General features: G+C 42.5%; 1 long non-coding RNA gene across 1 annotated transcript in view; it reads left to right on the top strand.

Moving 5' to 3' along the window:
* The first annotated feature begins 1,220 nt into the window (after positions 1 to 1,220).
* Positions 1,221 to 23,207, top strand: part of LOC114016314 (uncharacterized) — a 43,446-nt gene continuing 21,459 nt past the window's right edge. The window contains exons 1-2 of the long non-coding RNA XR_003560716.2: positions 1,221 to 1,914; positions 3,803 to 3,947. This is a non-coding gene — a long non-coding RNA (uncharacterized LOC114016314). The remainder of the gene's footprint in view (positions 1,915 to 3,802; positions 3,948 to 23,207) is intronic.

Here is a 23,207-nt window from a genome sequence, read left to right as displayed (position 1 = left end):
CACAGCAGCCCTTGGCAATTTTAAGAGGCAGACATATACAAAAAGCTTGCAGATTAAAGCAAGTACTAAATTTTTCAGATAAATATGGCACTATTCCTGTGCTCCGGGGAGACTTCTTTAATTCTTTGAGTTCTGAATCTTAACTGACTCCTTACATAACTTACTACAGATTTTGTGTCTTCCTAGATAATGTATTGGTGAACTTGGCTTGAATGATAGAACAGATCTCTGGGCAGTAGTTTCTGTTACTCTGCAGTTCCTAGTTAACTACCAATGGACTTTGGTTTTTTTCTAGTAGCAAAGAAATAGATGAAGAAGCAAGATCGCTAGCTATGCCTCACCTGCACTTTTGTATTGTGGTAAAGGAATCACAAAGGCAAAATTTCCTTATTCTGTAAGCTGTTCATTGGGATTCAGGAATGTCCTGGTTAAACCACGACAGGGAACAATTGCCCTTTCTCCAAACCATAGGGGTGCACTATCATGCCAGATCATTACGATGTGAAGTAAGGACCACAACTTAATGCTGGAACAAGCCAGGGGCTGAGTTATGGCCTGGCAGTTCATCTGTTGCTACGTATCTCTGAGACCAAATATCTCAGGAACACTTTTGTCTGAGCAGTGCTAAAGGTCGAAGAGCACAATATGCGATGGCACACTGCATTGGCCAGAGCCTTGGTGTATGGCTGTCACACAGCTGAGCATGCCAAAAGCTACCATGGGTTTCCAGTCTCTTGGGTTAGCTTTATCAGAACATCACATTTTAAACCAAAGGAAGATGGTCTTTAAATGGGAAAACTCAGCCCTGCTGTGTGAGATGATAGATTAAAACACATCTCCACTCTTTGCAGAGGAAGTCAAGCCCCACTTCAGGTGAGGCAGTTTTCAGTGTCTTCCTGGGCTGCAGCAAAGTCCACACTGTCCTCTCCCAGTCCCTAGAAAATCCAGGTTTTCTCCATCATCTTAAAGGTTTGGGTGTGGCCCTACTGAAGCAAGGCCTCTGCTTTGCAGGTCCTCTCACAACCACTGTTCATGGTTTCTTTGCTCTGTCCCATTGTGCCTCCCAGGGCCACCCCAGCTACACATGCCCAGGAGCTGAGCAGGATTGCAACACCCCACACAAGCCCCGCTGTCAGCCCCACTTTCCTCCCAGGCATGGTGAACAAGGCAGATAGATAGCCTCTGTGCCATGTGGGAAGACATTGCATGTTGCAGGCAACAGCTTTACTTGCTCTGGGGTGGCCAAGCAGGAGTCTGAAGTCTGGGTGCTGAAGCTCCTGTGAAGCATGGGTCTCTGGTTCACTATCCCAAGGGAAAATTCAGCTGTGAGTGCAATGCAATGGCAAGCCTGGTCCAAAAGTCCCTCCTCTTCTCCCTCTCACTACATCGGAGGGATGGCTGGTGCCAGCAGTAACATCCCAGGAAAGCCACAGCTGGTGCCTCCATGCACGAGGCAGGCTGCAAGCCCCTCAGCTCTGTGATCACTGTCAATAATGCATTCACAGGAGAGGAAGGAAGAGCTGGGCAGCCAACAGCACTTTCAGGGCTGCTCAATGGCACCACTGTCTCTCTGCTCACTGATGAGGGCTGTGCGTGTGCAGGGGATCGTAGGCTCCTGGTGAAGATATGCCAGTAAGGCTGGCAGGCTGTGTCCTAAGCTCAAGGCGGGCCCAGCCTGGGTTGTCAGGTTTGCTTAGAACAAAGGAAATCACATTTCTTCCTGCCTTCCCTTCCTGCCCCGTATATAAATAGCCTCCTCTGTGGCTTAATGAAGAGGTCCAGATAGCACACAGCCCCCAGCTGTGCTGCCTGGGGAAGAGTGCAAGGAAATACTGAGTCTCACATGGCAGGAGTAGCTCACAGACCTGTTGGAGCTTATGAAGAGCAGGACTCCTTTAACCACCGTTTCTCAAGGTAAACTGCATACTTTCCTCTGGCTTCACTGTTTTTCTCCCCCCTTTTTTCCTCCCATTTAATGTGACTAGTGCAGCTCTGGTCTTAGGTCCTGTGCAAGGCTTCCCATGCTCAGGGACTCCATTTGCACACAGGAGATACCACCAGGTATTTTCCCTTCTCCTTTCAGACACTCTTTTTAGTGCATGTACTACCTGACCATCAGTTTGAGGCTAAATATTCAGCCCTCAAAATCTGTCAAAACCTCATTTCATGTGGATATGCCTTAACTCAGATATCAACTTCACCCCACTTCAGGGAGACTATTCACAAGGGTCAAGACATGGGAGATCCACCCTGATTCTTCTCCGTCCCTTTTCCATTCCCTTTTCCATTTTCCATTCCTTTTTCTGCTTCTGGTGCATGTATACATACAGTGTTCAGTTCATAGTGTAAAGCTAGTCCCTGTTTCTTTTCTTTTCTCTGTCTTCTAAATTTTTTTTAGAAAGAGAGCAGGGAGGAAGTAAAGGGCTTACAAGGTCAGTGTTGGTGGTGGGTTGGGGGTGCCCTGAGCAGCAGCCATGGCTGTAGAGTTGCTGTGCAGATCTGAGTGAAGGTACCAAATCTTCCTCCAGGCCTCTTAATTAGCTACATCTTTAATCACCCCTTCCATGTGGGTGATTAAAGGTAAAAGATGAAAGTACAACAACATAATTTTACTGCTTTGTGATGTCTTCTGGCCATGGAAAGAATCAGCAGCAAGGTGGGCTACTACAGAAATCTGTGAGTTAAAGACATTTAACTAGGAGTCTGGCCTTGGACAGCTTTTTGGGTTTGTTTGATTTTGATTTTTATTATTATTGTTATTATTTGGTAAGGAGAGATGGGATATGCAGTAAGTTTGATGTTGTTTCTTGGAAGCAGGTTCAATACTTGAGGACAGGACAGTTGTGGGTACCTTCCACTGGGGTCCAGCTCTTCTCTCTGCCTCCTATGGCCACGGCCCAGGAGCACGTGGGAATGGTGCAAAGGCAGGATGTGTGCAATGGGCAAGTTGGGGCATTGCTCAAAGGGGACAAAGCTAAGACACTTAACATGTGTCCTGGTTTTCATAAGTTTTAAGTTTTGCTGAGCTTAATACTGTGAAGTGTGCAATCTTGGCACTGTATTAATGCATATCTTTGCCAGTAAATTTCTTAGTGATTAAAAGCAGAAGCAATTTTCTTCTTAATATGCTTTTAGAGAGCTGTCATTATTCCCAGGTTGTGCAGGTGGTATGTTTTTGTGCCTAGTTGTAGGTAAAAGACCTGCTGAAATTCTGTGCACATCTTCCAGTTTTGCTTTCTACTTTGCAGGACTGAAACAAATAATTACAGAGCACCCATGCTGGCGGAGCAGAAACATTAGGTAGGGTTTTTAACCAAAACCCCTTGACAGCTCCATTCTTGCAGGTCACAGAATCTCTCATACAACGGCAAGACACACCTCTATCCCTTCCAGCAGTCCTACCCCTACCACATCTTGCAACATATATCCATTACCATAATTTTCATCTTAACCCCTCTGTCAGCCATTAACTCTCTAGAAGCCACAGCACACAGAGGACTGCTTGTGTGCTTTTGCTTACATGTGTATAAATGGAAGTTGGAAGGAAACACTCATTGTTTTCCTTGGCTGAGCTGAGCATTGAGCCAAATACTCTCCTCCTGCATCTCCAGCCAAGTTTTCCCAGCCATATCCATGGTACACCTACTCTCCCCTCACCAAAGGCCAGCATACCTTCCTCCTCATGCCAGTGCAGCACCCCCCATCCCCCTCACCGGTTCCACATTACCTGCAGGTGTTGTTTGTCCTACCTTCATATTTCCTGTGTGCCTAGAGTTGAAAATTGTATTATCTTAATTCACAGCTCCCAGGTTTTTGGAGATTGAGGTCTGTATTGTCATCAACCCTCCACCAAGATTCTGCCCCTCATGAAGATTGGGAAGAGGGACTTCCATACCAACCAGTTGTGTCTCTTCTCCAGACCCCAGCGTAGACACACCTGGGCAAGGGTAAGGGCTTCACCCTGGCTTTCCCTGCCAGAGTGCAACCCCCAGGAGGCTGGTGTGGGTTCAGGAGGGGACATGCAGGGCAGGCTCCTTGCTGTGACAGAGTTCCCACCAGTAGTCTGCAACTGTTGACAACTTGGTAATTCTGTGACCTATAAAACTGGCTGGTCCTGTTTGACTCTAAAACTTTGATCAAGAAATTCCTCTTGAGGCCTATGAAAACATAACAAACTCTACATTTAAAAGAGAGCTTGGCAGCCAAAATGATATAGTCCAAGAATCATCAAATTAACAAACGCAATGACGCAGCTCTGTTTTGTAAACACAGTGGATGCAGCTAAGCTCCCATGAAAAGCCACATGGCTGTGAAAACTGAAATGTTTATTCTTCCATTACATTCAAGAACACTCATAAAAATAAAATAAAGTAAATAGACTCTGAGTCTAGAGGATTCCCAAATATCAAGTAAGGGAGCAAGGCTGCAACAGGGAAAGAGAAAGAAATAGGGGCTGGTGATTTGAGCTGTTTTCATTTGTAACATGTATTTCCCCTTCTGCTGCTTGTCAGAACACCAAAACTGCACGTTTCAAGGAAGATATTTATGCTGGAAAACCTTAAGTGGCATGTCTAAAGAAAAAAATCTGCTGCCCATGGCAGTGCACATTTTCCTTAGTCATGCTGGCTGCAGGAGAGATGGTATGTGTTTTGGGGGAGATTTTCCTCCTTGCAGGCTGCCCTAATGACTCCTTGTGGTGTGTTTACTAGATAAATCACACACAGAAGTACTAAGGGGAGCGAGGACTTTCCCTTGCAGATATGCAGACACCTCTGCATGTGACTCTCAGTTAGCTAAACATGCCCAGGTATCAGGCTATACGAGGGCATATTCAGGTCCCTTCAGGCCACACCGGGCACAGCAGTAACCAGTACCTTCACCCTGTGTCTTCCATTTTGAGAAGGAAGGAGAAGGAGAAGTACAGGTACACAGTTATGAGTAGCCTGAGCAGCAGCTCTGATGGCTTTACAGACTGCTTGCAGACTCTTACACTCTTAAATATTCAAACATCTTCCACGTTCTGTGCAAACCTCCTCCCATCAAATCTTTTCTTCTGTACTTTTTTTTCTCAAAAGCATTCTACTACCTTTCTCCACCCTTATTCTGCCTTTCTTGTTTTTAAAGTCCAGGACTTAAGGCTCTCTGTATAGTACTGGGGCATCTGTCCCTTCAGATGCTCCTTCATGCCCCTTCAGAAAGCTCCCTTCTCCTGGCAAGCCCTCCTGCCTTCTCATCCTCCATAATCCCTATTTTTCTCATGACCTGAATAATTATCTCTGTAATTTGTCTTGTCTTTTTTTTGACTTGTCTACCTTCCACGGCAAGCAGTTTAGGGCAGGGAACGGGGCTTGCTCTGTCTCTGGAAGTTTGCTACTATCTGTGTTCTCTTTAAACAACAATAAATCTTGAATCTGCCTCACTATGACTTTGAGACTGCCTTCAAAGTTTTTTCGATCTGGGTCTGATGGAAAAACCCTCTGGCACATTTGGATTGCAGAACAGGTCTCCCAGAAGCCCTGTGGGACCTGCGCTGGTCTTTCCCTGGGAGCACAGCTCTTCCAGCCTGCACCAAGGCCCAGGAACATGGAGGGTTCTCGGGGTGCCCTGAGGGAGGGTTGTTTTCCCTGCTTAAAACCAGAATGAAAGAAAGGACAAAAATTGGGGAAAATATTACTATAAATGGAAAGAATCCCATTCCCTTCTGGCAGGGGTGTTTTGTGAGTCATGGTTATTTTCTTTTGAATACAGAGCTTCTCTGAGCTGATTAAGTGGAATTAACAACACGGTCGGGAATCCTCACAGTTCCCTGTTGCTCTGATCCCTGTGGCTCTTGTTTTACTTCTCCTGCCTTTGGGAACACTTGAGGAATTTATTAATGAGACCCAATTACAGAAAATTGTGGTATTATAATCAACATTCTGGCTAGCGCTGGAATGGCTCTTTTAACTCCTCAGGAAGTTAAAACAAACACCAGAACCCACCTTCCCAGGCATTTTTGCTCCCCAAAGCACCCAGAGTGAAAGCTGTCCTGAGAGGCAGCCAGTTATCCCCACAGGGACACTGCAGGTGCATTGCCAGTTCAGTGGAAGCTCTCAAGCAACAGCATGTCACAGGCTTCAGATGTTTCTCAACAGGCTTTAGGTGTTAGGGGAGGACACAGGCTGGACAAGGTTTCAATTAACTGTCCGGTTATCAGCCAGCAGTGCCTTTATTTGATAAAACAATTCATACTGTGTGCAAGGCAGGGACTCCTGGGGGTACTTGATACTAACTCTGAATGAGGGGTTGAGCTGAAAGGCACCCAGCAGGTCCTGGCACAACTTCTTGGGTTCAGAGGGGTTCCTTTGGCATTGACTTAATTTCAGCATTCTGGATGAAGATTCTAGCTCTTTCCACAGACAGTAAACCTCAAAAACGGTTTGGAAACTGCTGCTAGCAATACTGGGAGTCCCAGACTGGCAAAACTATTCTTCACTGGCAAAGCCACTTCCTTGGGTAACTTGAAGTTCTTCTGGAAAACTAAACCAAACCAATGGCTCCCACAAGCAACGGAGTTAGTGGGGTCTGGGTTTTGGTGTATAGGTCTATACTGCTGAATAAAGGGAGCCAGTAATCCATTCCTGGTCATGAGGACAAGTAAAGGAAAGTGACTCACTCTACATCGGTAGCTGCTTCTGGAGCAGAATTATCATGCCAGCATAGCATGGAGTCCCTAAGAAATAATTCTTATTAGTACTGTGTTACATTTTTTTTTAAACTGTTTAAAAATAAAGTCAGACTTTGTTGCAGCTCACATAAATGTGGGGGGTTTATAGTATAAAACTGAGTATATGTGGTACATGCTCTAGGGTAGAGCATATAGACAGTGATGGTTCAATGCCTTTGGGAAAGCTAAAAGACGCATAGGCTGGGGGGAACCAAGTCTAGTGAGAAGAGTTCCTTCACGCTACCTATGGTAATCAAACTATTTCCCAAGTCAAGGCTGGGCATCGTGTCAGAGAAAGCTGGCTGGGGCCATGCAAAGCAAAGCTAACGGATGAACAAAGAATAAGCTGTGTGGATAAACAGGTATCAAGAGACTAAGCTCCCTTCATGGACCTCTTTTAGCAGTATGGATGCAGTGAGCATGTATCTCATGTAGCTTTCCAGATAGTTTGTGAAAGCTCACAGTTGAGGCGCTAAGAAACTTTTCCTGCTTCTACCCAAAGACCTCATTTCACAGAATTTGCAGGGCTTTCTGGATACATTCATTATTTTGTCAAGACTGGTCCAAAGCTTACTGAGATCAGACTGAAAGGCAACTTCACAGAAGTGTGTATATGCGGGTGTTATGAAAATAGATGTCTGCTTTTGCTGGGAAATGTGGCTAAATTCAGATCACGCCAACTCCACTTCTGTTTTTTACAGGAGCACTATAATTTCTGAGCAATTCTGGCCCAGAAGAAAATGACATCAGTGTATCCTGTAGCTCACCTACAGGGAGAGTGCAAAGCTCAATACTGTAGGAATTCCTTGATGCCTACTGATCACCTGAGGCTGCACACTGGCTTGTGGTCTTGTACCACTCCAGAACTGGGGTAGTTATTCTGTAATTCAAAAGGGGAAATATTACCCTTTCTGGAAGTCATTGCCCATGTTATGGCATGTACCACAAATCGTCCCTCTCCCAAGCGCCCAGCCCAGTTCCAGGTAGGCCCATCAGTTTGGTGCTCCCTAGTACATACATGTAATTCTGCTTTCCTCAGCGAGAAGCTTCAGTCAGAAATGCAGCTCCAGTAAAGTCTGAAGCAGCTGGTGTAGTCCCAGAATATCACTCCTCAGTGACATCAAGCCTCTTGCAGGGTCTTATGAGGGAAGCTCCAGCATGGGCTCTGCTCTTGGGCAGCTCTGTAGCTGCTTGCCACTGAACCACTGCTGTCCTAGGGCAAGTAGGGGTGGGGCTGGGCTGGGCTGGGCTGGTGATGAGGAGCTGACATCTGTGGCCCTGCGCAGTCTGCACAGTTCACAAGGCTGCAGATACTCTCAGCTAGATGATACCCTTTGGGATTTATGGGATTATTAGCATTATTGAGAGTTATGTCTGTTCACAGGGGAGAATATACCCTTTAGACTGCATTACTCATTGTGTGAGTCACCATGTTGAATAACATATGTTTCCTATATTTGGTAGATGACCCAATACATTGCACTTCCATCCAGAATCGTATTCCATATAAACACCACTAGCTTTATTTTTTCTACTGTAAAAGCCCAAAATGATAAACCTAGGTATACTGCAAATTGAATATGTTTGAATTTTTATTTTTCACATAATCAGTTACAGGACTTGTATCATTAAGCCAGATCAGCCAAATGCTTGCTGATGATATCTACATTATACCAAGTTTGTATGTCTTCTAACAGAAGACATGTTTACTTGACAGAGGAGGATTCCAGAGACTGACTAGAATAAAACAAATGAGGAGCATTTAACTTCAAGAATTTACATATTTTCACTGGAACCAATAAGACTGTTCAGGTGCTTATAGCCAAGCACATGCGCTTTTATTAGCAAGGTTTTCTAAACTATTGTTCTTGCAAGGAAGGAATAGTAATCCATCATCATCAAACATAGCACAGTACTAGGGTCTACTTTCATTAGAAAGAATGGCAAAAGTCCCGTTGATTTGAATGGAAGAAGAAGTCTCTGACACTGAAATCGTAAGTTTGTGGAAGAAAAAGATGCAGCAAAAGCCCCTTATTACAAGTATTTATGATAATTGTGGAGCCTGGGAGCCTTTTGAGAGCAAATCCTCTGAGATGAAGTGGTGTGGACTGCTAAGCTAACTAGTGTGCCTGGCATGGGAGTTAGAGTGGTGGGTGGCTAGAGAGCTTCTCTGTGGCCTCCTATAAGCACAGAAATTGTGCAGAGAATGTTATGTTTTAAACCATAATGCTGGCTGCTGACAGCGAGCTTGTTTAATCTTGTAGATCTTCTTGATTAATGATGTAAAATTACTCTCTCTTATCTTTGAAGTTTGGCATAGCCCAGATACACAGGCATTGCAATCTGTCTTGCCTTGACAACATGTGAAACTCCGCTGCTATGACAGTGGTTTGCATTGGACTCACATCAGGGGCAGTAGGACAAGGGTGGCTTGGTTCTTCTGCAGGACACTGGCCTTCCAGCCTTGAGTCAGCCCAGGGCTCTTCAATGGGCTTGCTAAGTTGCAAATGAGCAGCCAATCTCATATCCAGCATCTCCTCCCCGCCTCTTTCCTCACTAGCAGAAAGACAGGATGAAAACAGGCCTACCCTAAATTAACCTGATGAAAGACCAGCCCTTTGAATTCAGCTTTGCCACAGTAGAAGACACTGGTTTAGAGCTTATTATTTAATTTTTCTCCAGTGTAATTATGACCATCAGAATCACTGAGGATGAGTATTTTCCATCAATACCAACACACCAACTTTGAATATGTGGGTACTGACTGCTAAAAGTTGAATTACCTCAAGTGGGTGGTTTCTGAGAAAGCATAAATTGCATTAAAACACGTTTCCACCTCTACATGTTTACTTCTTGACTTTCTGCTACAGTGAGATTAGTTTTATTTTGTTTTAGTTTTGCTACCCTAGTGTTTCTAGAGCAGTAGTTATCACCTTCCTTTTGGTAGGAAACTTCTTTTTTTTTTTTCTGCTGCAGGCCTGAACCCCATTACAAATGTCACATAGATGACTGTTGTCAAACAGTTGGGTAAATTTGGCCTTTCCTGTCCCTTTTCTCACACATCTTCAAGCAGTCAGCAGACCCCTTACTACAGACAAGCTTCCAGTTGAAAGTTAACTGGTTTAGTCAGTTCTGGAGTTTTGTGCCATGAAGAAATACTAGTGTGCAAAGCAATGTTTAAACCCAAACTACACCCTTTACTTTTATTGAAAAGCAAATAACTGATTGTTCCGTGAAGATGCAAAAAGCAGCATGACCAAATACGGGATAAATAAGAAAAGAGTAATCTGAGAATATGTGAATTTCAGAGAGGTTTCAGCTCAGGACATACTCCCCAAAGAGTATCACAGTTGCTTCGTGTCTGCAGGGGTTAAATTCACAAAGCTATTCATATGCATTGAAAATATTTTACATTTATAAATTTCTACATCTTCTTTCACTATTAGATCCTCAAATTTGAAATTGATGTAAGACTTATTTCCTAATTAGGAACACAGTAATTGTTGCCTTGGACTCTGTCTATGCCTTTGATCCAGATCTAGTAGAGATCAACAGCAGAGAAATCAGAAGGTACAAGAAACCCGATAGAAGAACATTATCTAACAACCTGCCACAAGTATATTTCCATTCCAAGTGTTGCCTCATTCCCTTTTGATTCAAAGTATAAATGTTTACACTGCTAATGTATTTACTCAGTAAGTTTTATGATCTATAATGGAATTGAGGGTATTCTCACTATCCAGAGGAGTGCCTTTAATGCTTTTGAATCCCTTAAGCTTTTGACTTCTGGGTTATCAAGTGGAGGCAACTTCTATTGTGTAAACAAATACCTTGGTTTACATTTATATCTTTTCACTTGAATTAAATTTTTCATTATTTCCAGTGCCATTTTTCTTTATTATAGTATTTTGTATGCCTTGCCTTTCCTGTGACAGAAAGACCAGAATAGCAGCAATTTCTTTAGTGTCATTCTCATAGTTATACTTTTTAAGTCTAATTGCTAATGCACTGTACAAGTATTTTGAATGCTGACTACTGCGTTCTGAATAGGTACACTATGTCTCACTCAAGTGATACAAATGTGACACAGCAAACATTTCATAAAAATCTTTAGTGCTTTTCAAGGATCACACTAGCTCATTGCAAAGGTCTCTGATTTTAAAATATTTAAATCTATGAATTGTAATTAAAATTACTTTTTTTTGCTAATTACCAGCCAAATAATTTTATTTCTACACTCCTTCAGTATTCTTGGATGAATACTAGCTAGTCTTGATGACCTGTTTGTCATTGAGTTGCTAATTTGTTACATCTGCTCTTATTGCAGTGCCTGTTTTTTACAGTAACTCTCCATCCTTAAAACTGAGATGTAGTGTGGGGCATGTAGGAAGAAATAAAAATTCTACCAGCCAAAGGTTAAAGATTTTAATTCCCCAAGTCTTGATATAATTTTATTATTTTTTTTTACTAATTTTCTTATCATTCTGAAGTGTAGTTTCTCAATGCTAGTTTTGATCTGATCCCTCCCAGGTGCTGTGCAATTTATTTATGTGTTGGTCAATATTATCTTGGTAAGAGATATAGCTACTCCTTGAAAAAATTGCTGTGTATTACTTAGGCTTGCAAAGCTGATCACACAATAAAAGAAGGCCATGCGCTCAGAGTACAATGGCAAGTTGCCAACTGTTTTAGTAATGGTTTATTTTTAGATGTTCTCTAACCTAGCACATGACTATTTAATAACTGTATGCGAGCAATAAAGAAATATGTGACATTTGTTGAGATTGATGGTCTTTCACAAGAGGACCTTCAAGTCTCAGCTGTCCAGTCGTAAAGGCTTAGGATTTTTTCACTTTTCTCACTTCAGAGTAATTCTTTCCTTGAACATTGGAGTCAGGTCGAACCAGGTTGTGTGATTTGCTAACTTTCCACAATGCAGTTTTGATGATCTAGAAGGCAGGCTCAGTTATCCTGAAAATAAAGGATCTCTTCTTGGAGAGAAAGAAAAAGAAGAATATAAACAACAAACTTTTCTACATTGTCTTGGCCCAGGATCCCTCCATGTGAGAAAGGCTAAATTACATCTGCATGTGTCTGCCTGAGATGTTACACTGCAATGTATGTACTTGAAAGACATGATCAGACATGACCAGAAGAGAAGCTGTTAAATCTAAAAACGTTTTGTGCAGATCCTGCCTCAAACATCTTAATCTGTTTGTTCATCTGATAATGGGAGAGGCTACACCATTAAGAGAAAAGAGGATTTTTACATACAAGCCTTGACTTGAACCCCAACAACTTTTTACCAACTTAGTGCAATATAAAACTTACTCCTAGCTTTCATGAGCATGAGATGTTTTGGAGTTCGCAGAAGACGTAGCATGTCAAGTCTGTCTTTCTCCTCCTTTCAAGCTCTTTTTTCCATAGAGGGGGATGGGCTTTTGACGAATGTTGTGAAAAGTTCCTTGGATGACCTTCAACAAGTCACTGTCACTGGGAAGAGCTGTCATTGACTCACTGAGCTATGGATTAGGAGCCAAATCCCCCCATCCCCACTTGCAAAATGGAAGATAAAATAGTCCTTTCCCTCTCCCACATTATTTCAGTTTGCTTTCCAGGTCAGGGACTGATTCCAAAGCAGATGCATTGACAGCGAAATTATGGTGTGGCTTTTTATTTTTTGGTAGAGCATAATATCTGAACTAAGTGCCATGGTATTACAGACAACTACGGTACCTCAGTACTTAAAATTCTGGGACACTAAGCATGGTTGTGGCAACACAGAGATAAATAAACCCTATGTTTTTGTAAAATTTCACACACTTTATTTTAAAGTAAACTGATCCTACTATAATGTAAGTTGTAGGACTAACACACTGTAGTATAGGAGTAATGCCGTCTTGTTCTTTATTTTTTAACAGAATGTTTCATTTTTTAAAACACTGAGAAACAGATTAAATGATATACAGAATAAATATATCTGATTTCTTTGTGTGCCTGCTTTCAGTGGCTCTTATTGAGGTGGTACTTGGCAGTACTGAAGGTTTATTATGACTGGGTTTTGTGATAGCAATCATATCCCAGGTAAAAAACCTCAGACATGACTCAACAAAAGGAGAGATCTTTATATTCCTACAGACAATTTTATAAGTTGCATATTAATTGAAGTTGTGCACAAATATCCCTATGCTTACTGTCTTTCACTGCAAAGTACAAATTCTAACTACAAGTTCCTCCTGGTTTTGTCAATTGCTTGCATGAAATAAACTGTCGGAGTTTAGTTGCCAAGCAACTCAAAGGACTTCGGTTATAAAATTGTAATCATAATGTAGAAACATTATCCCCATTTTACAAATCAGGTAAAAAATTGAACAATAGACTATAAAAATGCAGAATATTTAATAAAGCAAATAACATAACTTTCGTTTCTGTGACAGCTTTTCATTATGTGCAGCTATGTCTGAACTTTTCAGAGCCTCTGTGCCATCTTGTGTTTGTCTTTCAATTGAAATGTCCTTTTCCAGGGTGTTTGATTAAGCACTCCAATGATCAGTGTTCGTATTTGCAGCATTCCCGTGGTGCATATTGTAAGTGAGCAGTTTGAACCATTTTTCATTTCCAGTTGATCATGGTCTGTGGAGGATGTTAGAATCCTATGTCTGGCTCAGGACTCTGGACTTAAAGTAATTTCAAGGCTTGGATTCAGTTTTGATGGAACCTTGTGATGGTGCAGCTCCAATAAGTGAGAAGATGGGGGTTGTCCTGCTCTCCTGAGACTGTTACTGTCTTGGTCACACCAAATCCAATTCAGGAAAAAAGAGCCATTCCAGCCTCAATCCAACAGAGCACTGAGAAGGAAGGGGATGGAGGCTTTCACGTGTGAAAGGAAGGATGAGAGACTGACACATTCAGAGCTGTGTCAAATAATAATTCACCATGACTAATCTGGCCTAATAACTGCTGTATGATTTTTCTTGCCTACCGTTAGATGTTTATATTTTTATTTTGACACGTTTAGGCAGACCTTGACTTTTGTATATACTGAGAAGCCGGGGCTCTGGTTGGCTTTTCTGAGACTGTAGGTGCACCCTTGAGACATCTGCAGCATTTTTATTTGCTGTTTGGTTGGGTTTTTTTTTAAGTCACTGTGACTGAAGAATGTTCTTTAATTACTCAAAAGCACAACGGTGTTTAGATAAATTGGCCTCAGAGAGTGTTTCATCATAATGAAGGCATTCACATCTCTGTAGAGGATTATTTCCCTGTTTCTGCACCGCGCTCCATGTGTGTTGGCCTTCCTAGGTTATTTTACTTTTTGATTCTCAGTGTAGCTAACAGACATTCTGCTGCTGGAACAGAGGGAGGTTTTGCAGCGCAAACATCTGTGGGGATTTCCAGATGTAGGAAGAGTATGGAAGTGGGTGTTATCTCTCAGCGGGAAGGTAGGAATGTGGCTAGCAGCAGCAAATACTTGGATACAACACAGCATGTGAGTAAGAAGTATCTATACAGAGTCCTTTAGAACAAAATACAAAGAGGAAAGCAAGATAAAAAAAAATACCAACATTGAGGTTCTATTTCAGTAAAAGACAGTGGGATTTGACCTAGCTGATCATACCCACAATCCACCTACTTCTCTGTTCTGCCTTGGGTGTTTGTCTGCACCAGATGTGTCTATTTGTGTGCTTATGTCCTACAGAAGTCAATGAACCTGAAGCCAGTGACTAAAATTAAATACACGGTGAAAGTTTTTCTTCATTAAATCCCGCATGAGGGGTAGTCCTAAGGGAGAGAGTATGAAAAAAAATAAATCTGCATGAAAGGGAAAAACGGTCATGGTTTTATTTTTGCATGCCCACTGTCCACAACCTGGCACTTCTCAAAGCACAAGCACAAGGAGGGACTTTCCCCAGGAACTTCCCACATCGACACAGCTGGGAAAGTTGGAGCCAGACAGGCGTTCATAGATGCCATGGAGATCTTGTAGGAATCAGTCTTTGTTAGCCAAGGGAATTAAAAACTAAAAATCAAAAAAGGGACTAACTAAAAGAAATTCTGCCTCCCTTCTAGCTTCTCTTGACTAACTCTGGTCACGCTTCTGCTGCTGCGTCTTAGACCACGTGGAGCATCAGCTGCCAATTTCAGCTACAGACAAGGAGCCTCCTTCCTACTCAACACACAGTGGGTATCAAAGGGAGTCTGGCTAAAAGCCTTTTGTCAAATAATTATGCTTAATATGTATTTTCTCTCAAGTTTCACTTGATGTGAAACTGGCTGAGAGATGTGTTTATATATTCACAGCACACATGAAAAGAGAACCAAAACACGGCAGAAACCGATAGCTGGGACAAAACATGTGCGAGGAACTTCTCGAAGCTGGGCTGAAGATCAGACAAGCTTATAAAAAGTGCAGGGAATGCTCATTATGGACTGAGTCAGCCCAGCAGCTGGGAGGCCCCTCCCTCCCCGCTTCAGTGGTTTTATTGTTGTCCCGAGCTGCTGGCAGGCACTCCCGAGAATTCCTCTTGGCCCTGCATCTGCCTCTCTGCTGGATGCAATCGAGCCTGGGCACTTGGCTCTTCTGTTGTCCCTGTAAGGTCGGTCTCACTTGATGTGACCTCTCCTGATGGGATGCAAAGTGCAAGGGAAGACACAAGTGCTGTGCAGCCCTGATCCACGCACCGTCCCTGGAAGATCATGGCTGAGCTAAAAGGAAAGAATCAACAAAAGCTACCAGAGTACTAGATGAACGCTGACTTGAACTGCAAGCTTCAGATGCTTAGATTAGACAGATCCCCCTTTCGTCACAGGTGTAGACTTCCCCCATGTAGCTAATATTAGTTCAGAGTGTTGTGTTTTCCAGATGTTACTTCTCAAGTCTACTTTGCGTTGGGCATTCACCCTTACCCTGCCACGCACTGCTTTCTCAGCTGCTGAAAGCGTAAGCGTATTTCCACCAGCATGAAATCTGCTCATTTTGAATTGCACTTTTTCTCTCCTTGTTGCTTCTTTCAAAGGTCATTTTGAGGAAAAAAGACCTGGAATGTCAGGGGGAAAAAGCAATAGCTTTCTTTGCTTTGTGTTTGTTACTGTGGAGAGAAGATTAGTTGGTCAGTAATGAGCATCCTGACTTAATCTCCAAGGATGGCCCTAGTCCTCTCTGAAGCAACAGTTTTTCCCTGTGTATTCTAGTCTGATTCATCACAGCACTGAAAGAATTAGCATTTGCTGTGCTCCATGAGTAAAAAAAAAAAAAGAAAAAAGAAAAAGAAAAAAAAGCATTCTAGGCATCAAAAACCTCTAAAACCCAAAAGATCATCGATGAAGAGTTCTGCTCTGATCTTCCCTCACTGCTGTGAAAGAAACTGAACTGGCAGGAGCACAGAGGGTTCACCTGCCTGGCATCAGAGTCAGCCAGAAGGATGCAGCCGCAGATAGGCTACATGCTTTGTCTATGAAAATCCAAGCCTTGGGTGTATGCATTAATCTTTCCATAACCTGTTAAAGCACAGTTTCTGGTCACTGGAGCACTGGCTGGTCACAAGTGTGCAAGATCACTTCTTAAGGTGTTTGTCCGTCCCCACAGGTGTTGTCCTTTCTGCCACTGTGTTTGACCGCACGGGCCTTTAATCTCCCATGAAGCACAGAGGTGCTGCTACACCATTTTATTTTGCTTTCATTTTCAAAGCATTTTTGTGGTGTTTCAATCTTCCCAAGATGCTGGAAGCTGAGACACTCATGATGCAAAGAAAGAAACTAAGTCATAAGAGTTCTAAAACTTGCACCAAGTGGCAGGAAAGTTTGTCGCTTTGATCTCAGAAAGCCAGACATCAGTGCTAAGGATCATAATGTACCACCCTAGATTAATGTGTCTTTCCTCTAACAAACTTTAACAGCGTAGACAGTTCATCAGAAACCCAGGTCTACTCTCCAGCACGTCTGTTAACAAGCTGCCTCTTCCCCAAAGTGTCAGCTAAGTTTACTGGGTTGCTAAATGATATAGCTCTATCTCTCTCACGTTCCAGTGCCTTTCCTCATGTTATATGCACACCAAAATTGTCATGAAAAAGCAGTAACATTTCTGTTTTGTTAGGAATCAAATACCAAGTCCCGCTTTTTGAGTTGAAATCTGTTGCGCTAAGTCAGCATGTGTTTATGGTTGTCCTTAAGGATGAGGCACCACCACTCTCACTATGAAGTCTATTTCTCCTAAAGGTTGTGACCACTGGAGAGATGGCAAGTGCTAGGAATAATCTGTTACAGATTCTCCAAAAAATCACAACCGTATCAGTGATACAGTACAACAGACTTCTGCAGCCAGGCAGGGGAAACAGAAAACCTCAGGAAATGAACAGACAAACCCACCAAGAGTTCAGAGCTGATTTACAACAGCAGGTAGAAATTAAACACCTGAAAGACAATGTTAACATAACTGATGCCAGAGAACTTTGACTTTGCAATTTTGTGTGACTGTCTGATGTGATTGCATGTAAATCTCATGTATATACTGCAATGGTACAGTCCTAGGAAAGCCTCAGTTCACCTTTCCAAACAGCCCATCAGAACACAATAGCACCATTTTAATCTGCACCAAGATTAAATCTGAGTACTCCAAATCAGACTTTTCCTTTCATTGAATGTAAACAATCAAATCTCACTGTGAAGCCCTTTCCTGCTTTACTCAGCAACAGGCTCTTACATTTCGTCTTTCTTTTATTTAATGAGCACGCACTAATTTAAAAGCTGCTTTAAATAAATGTGTGTTTCATTTTCAACAGGATGTATCTGAAAATCTGTTTTATCCTGACAGTATAGAGCTGGAGGAAATCTGACCTGAGCAACTCTCAGAAAAAAAGCTTTTTAAGCGTTGGGGTCAGATTGTTATCTCCTTTACTCCTGTCTAAATCCAGAATATATCTACTGACTTCTGCAGAGCTCAGCCAGATTTACATAGCAGAAAATAAGAGAAAAAAAATGGTATTTTGCTTTTGCAAAACTCCCTCATTACAGGTTTCACCCTTGCAGCTCTCTGCTCCAGGTATCCTGCTCTTCCTCCTGATACCTCCAAGTTGCCTTCCTCAAAAACCTCCTTGCTTACTTGGAAAATTAGGTGCTTGAAAGTGCAGCGAAAGCCTTCACGGTGCCAGGTGGGTTCCCTGGCCTCTGCCTTCACCAGACACTGCTGGGGAGAGCCTCCAGCCTGCTCCTGCAGATAGCAGCCTGAGCTCAGGGTGGGTCCTCCTGCCCTTCCCTGCACACTTGCCCGCTGAGGCCAGTGTGCCCAGCACCAAAAGGCAGCTTTAACCTTCTGTAGCCAAACTGGAAGGTCAGTGAGAGGCTGCTTGTGGCATGACATCCTATGTGAGCTGCCGAGCTCTGTCATTTGGCAAGCATCTTGCTTTCCGCAAGGAGCTTCAGATAGTGTCAGTCATCAAAAAAACATGCAGTTACTCTCTAAACAAATCACAGGGAGGGAGGGGAGACCAAGAAAAAGAGCAGAAACTGCCAGGGAAGTCTATCACTCTGGTCTGTAAATAATTAAATGCTGAGTGGTGTTCAAATGTATATGTTGAGAAAGCTTCATTTGCCTTCCCCCTCCTTGTAGGCTAATTTAGAACATATCACAGTTTTTGCAAAGGCATTCCTAATACTATTGTGCTGCAAATCCTGTCTGATCCAACCTTCAAATATTTATGTAAACTGAAATATGTCTGGAAAGAAGTCAAAACAAAACAAATATGCCACACAATCTCATTCCCACATATCCCTCCATCCTCATTTACTTTCACACTAAACACTTTCGGACTGGTTCTCAACTGTTAGGTGGTGGTTAATGGGTGATAATTGCAGAGCCTGTTTCCTTGAGTGCACTGATGCACTGATGGCCTTGCATCTTGCCAAACATTTTAGTCTGGAGCTTTTAGTAGTTGCAAAATGCTTTTGCAGCAGATTTTTTTCCCCCCTGCAAATAGGTGCAGTAGTTTGGGGATTTTTATTATTTGTTGTTGTTGATAGTGTTTAGAAAGTGAGAGATTTTTTTTGAAAATTCAAATGGAAGTCTTTCTACCCTACAGTCCACGGTGTGCTTACATACCATATCCTTCTTACTTGACAGATGCCAGTAAACTCAGGCTAGATATGTTAAAAATGCAGCTACTTGTAAAACCATTTTGTACCATTTGCAAATTGCAGCTGTCTCTCTGCAGAGATATGGTCAACACATGCTGCCAGTTTGCTTCCAGAGGATAGGGGACGCTGAGCAGCGTGAAGGATGTGTGTGAAATGTGCCACATTCTCAACTGACTCCTGTATGTGACCACCCCCCTGGAGGTGATGAAAGCCTGCAATTTTATTGACTTCAGTGGTGGAGAATGCTGCCAGGGCTGGAGGGCTGGGGGTGTGACAGGCATCTGGGAGGAGGTAGGATGACAGGCTGTGTCTGCAGTGTGCAATGTCAAGGAAGCTGGGGACCCTTGCTCAGGAATTACCTGAAATTATTTGTCCCTGAGCATTCAGTGTCTTGTAGGACAGGTCCTTATGGGGAAAACTGTGTTACTTCCTTCATGAAACCTTCAGTCCAGCACTCTGCCTTATATGGGGCATTTTAAAGTGCTTTTACACATATACAACTATTTCAAACCCTTCATTTGGAAAACAGATTGCATCTGTCGCTGCTGTGGAAGGTCTGGATGACCCTGCCATGCATGGGCAGCCATAAATTGAAGAAGCACAAAATCCCAAAGCCACAGAGGTGGCTACATCTTCCTGCTCTGCAGTACGGTGAGGAAAACACAGAGCAGAAAACAGAGCCACCCCCATCATGCTGTAATTATAATGGAGTGCTAGGGGTGACCTCAGAAGCATGAGGGAAAAATACCTTTCCAAATGGATTATTTTTAAGAGTCAGATGTGCTGATCTGCTGTTATGGGAATATTTGCAAGCAAGGATAAGATGAAATAAACCTGGAATCTGTATAGTTCTGGGACCTGTTTGGGAAGAGGAAATCAAGTATGTCACCAAGCTGGTAGTGCAATAGCAAGAAGAAAAAGTGGTGGCTTACCCGATTTTATGTTTTCATTTTTGTAAGGGCTTGAATATGTGATATCAATCCTGGCGGGACTAAGAGCTGTGACACAGCCTCACCCCCTTTTTTTCGTTTCTTTTTATTTTTCCCCTTCTTTTTTTTTTCTTTCTGTCTTTAAAAGCAAAGCTCTGGCCATATTCAGTTTTTGTTGTTCTTCCTCCTGGCAATTTGTATCAGTTCCCCACCCAGCTATCTGGGGGATGTGACTCTCATGTAGTCAGGATCTCCATTTTGGTTTCTAAGAGACTGCCAATACACGCACCTCAACAGCCCTTTTCTGCTGCCTGGTGGCCTCGTGAATGGAAATCTCAGCTGGGAGAGTATCCTGACCCTCCAAAAACAGTCCTCAGGGAAAGATGCTGTGTCCAAGCATGGCAAGTCAGTCCTGCCAAACCAGAGGAAGTTTGGTTTTGGATTAAATTTTGTTCTTTCCTGCAAACATCTCCCAGTGAATATGATTCACCTGATTTCTCCTCCTGCTTTTAAAAGAATATTTTGCAAATCTTTTTCACCTCTAAAACCAATCTGGTCATGTCTTGGTGGTCTGTTAAATGAGAACCGAACTGGGATTCTAGTTATTTTTCTCCAGAGATTGCAATTATGAGGGAAAACCTTCAATCTCTCATGAAAAACAATGGTTTATGTAAGAATGTGTTTGTTAATTACTAGAGCATCCTGAAAATGTTCTCTACACAGATCACTCACCTCTGAAATTTTACAACGTGGAAGACAAACAGTATCAAAACTTTAATTCCTGTCTTTCGTGTTGATAGTTATTTTCAGCTGGAATTGTTCTGCTGTCTTCTCTAAGGTAATATAGCAATAGGAAACTGCAGCTAGCCTCCGTGGAAGCCAATCAGCTCCAACCTGATGAAATACTGGAAATGGCTGGATTTGTCTAGGGAAAAATCCTGCACCCTGAATATGGTTAGGCCGAACTAATTAGGGAAAAGAGGGAGGTTGCTACATTAAATATGCGTTGATTATTTGTCAAAGCAGGACCCAAAATGGGAATCTGAGTCTGGGTGAGGTAAAGGAATATGTATGCATTATTCCTTCTACGTATGATTATTAAATCATGTCTTTTTTAGACATCTAACATTTTAATCCTTCTCTTTTGGCACTAAAACTGCATTACTGAAGTGGGAGTAGGCAGATTTTAAAATAACAGCTCATAACTTTAACCCTCTTAAACTTAGAGAGTTTTGCTGCCAGGTGTGTCTTCTCATTTTTTTAAAGCTCTGGAATTATTCTGATATTTATCAACTGACTTAGTAGAAATCCTTTGGTGGAAACTAGGCAGCTGGGAAATTAGTTCATGAAATGCAAAATCTTCTATATTTTCTTGTATTGGTATTACCCTGATATAACTTCATCAACTACAGCAAGGCTTCTTTTAAAAAAAAAAAAACAACCCAACCTCATTCTGCCTTTGAAATGATAACATTTAAAGCATTTGTAAGGTCTAATGCTTCTATTTATGCCTCTAAACTGATTTATGCCTCTAAACAAGGGATCATAGTGAGAAGTCCTGACCATCTGCTCTGAGAGTGCTCCACTATTCCAAAGCACCAAATTGATACACCTTTTAAAATTAGATAATCTCCTGTTTAGCTCTCTCATGTGCAGCCTGTCCTAACAATAGAATCAAAGTACTTCTGTTATGTAGGTCACCAGATTATGGGACCTAAAAATATTTTAAAAACTTGTTTTATTTTAAACTAAATAAAATCTTCTGTTCTTTGAAAAAGTCTAGGGAACTGAATTTGAAGTAGTGTAATAGGCAGCAGAAAGACTAAATGAACAAAACTTGCCCTCAGACACTGACACTCAATATTGATAACTCCTTTGATGTTCCTGATGGACTCCCCCACACACACCCTCTGGTATCAAGACTGCTTGCATCCATTTCAAGAAAGAACCTTTACATCTCTTTCTTTTAAAAGTGGAAGATGCAAAGGTGCTAAGCAATTTTAATTGGAAACAATCTATCAACAATCAAGGCTCATTTGTACAGCTTTCAGTTCATTTTATAGAGTCACGGAATTGCTGAAGTTCCCACTGGATACCACTTAGTCCAAGCCCCCTGCTCAAACAAAAGTCAATACAGGACCATGTCCAGTGAGGTTTTAATACCTTTGAGGATAAAGACTCCATAGCCTCTTTGGGCAACCTCTTCAATACTTGATCACCCTTAAAGCAAAAAGAGTTTTTTTCTTATACTTAACTGTAATGTCTTGTATTTCAGTTTGTACTGATTGCCTCTCATCCTATCACTGGCTACCAGTGATGAGAGCCTGATTCTGTGTCCTTTCCTCCTTCCTTTCAAGTATTTATACACATTGACAAGTTTCTCTGAGGCTTCTTTTCCCCCAGCTGACCAGCCCCAGCTCTCTCAGCCTCTTCTTACAGGTCAGGTGTTCCAATTGCAGTCATCTTCGTGGCCTTTTACTGGACACATTCTAGTATGCCCACATGTCTCTTGTACTGGACTGGACACAGCACTTCACATCCGTCTCATCAGTGCTCATAGAGAGGAAGCCTCGCCTCCCTCACCCTGCTGGCAGAGCTCATTCTAATGCAGCTGAGGATGCTGTTGGCTGTCTTTGCCACAAAGATTCATTGCTGGCTCATGTTCAGCTTGTTAGTCACCAGGATTCCCAGGTCTTTTTCTACCAACTACTTTCCAGATGGTTGACCCCCAATCTGTATTGTTGTGCAAGATTTTTCCTCTCCAGATGCAAGACTTCGCATTTCCCTTGTTGAATTTCATGAAGCTTCCCTCTGTTCATTTCTCTGGTCTGTTGAGGCCGCCCAATGGCATGACAACCATGCTGTATCGACCACTCGCCCCGTTTTATACCATCTGCAAACTTGCTGAGGGTGCACTCTGCCCAGTCATCCAGGCCATTAATGAAGATGTTAAACAGTATTAGCCCAAGTACTGACTGCTGGGGTCGCCCCACTAGTGACTGGCCCTCAGTTACACTTTTGTACTGCTGAGGATAACTATTTGAACCTGGCAGTTCAGCCACTTTTCAGCCCACTTCATGGTCCATTTACTCAGCCTGTACTTTCTCAGCTTCTCTATGAGGATGTTATAGGAGAGTGTCAAAGGCTTTACTGAAGTCAAGGTAAACAATATCCACTGTTCTCCTCTCATCCACCAAGCTAGGTGCCTCATTGTAGAAGGCTGTCTGGTTGGCCAGGCAAGGTTTTCCCTTCATAAGTCCATGCTGAGTACTCACAACCACCTTCTTGTCCTTCATACGTCTAGAAATGGCTTCCAGGATCCACCACTTTCACAATGACTGAGGTGAGGTTGACTGACCTCTATTTCCACATATTTCCTTCCCACCCTCCCTGAAGAGAGGAGTGACATTTGCTTTCTCTCAGCCCACTGGAACTTCTCACAT

The sequence above is a fragment of the Falco cherrug genome, chromosome Z (genome assembly GCF_023634085.1).
Source record: "Falco cherrug isolate bFalChe1 chromosome Z, bFalChe1.pri, whole genome shotgun sequence".
Lineage (NCBI taxonomy): Eukaryota > Metazoa > Chordata > Aves > Falconiformes > Falconidae > Falco > Falco cherrug.
This window is presented reverse-complemented; position numbering and strand designations above follow the sequence as displayed.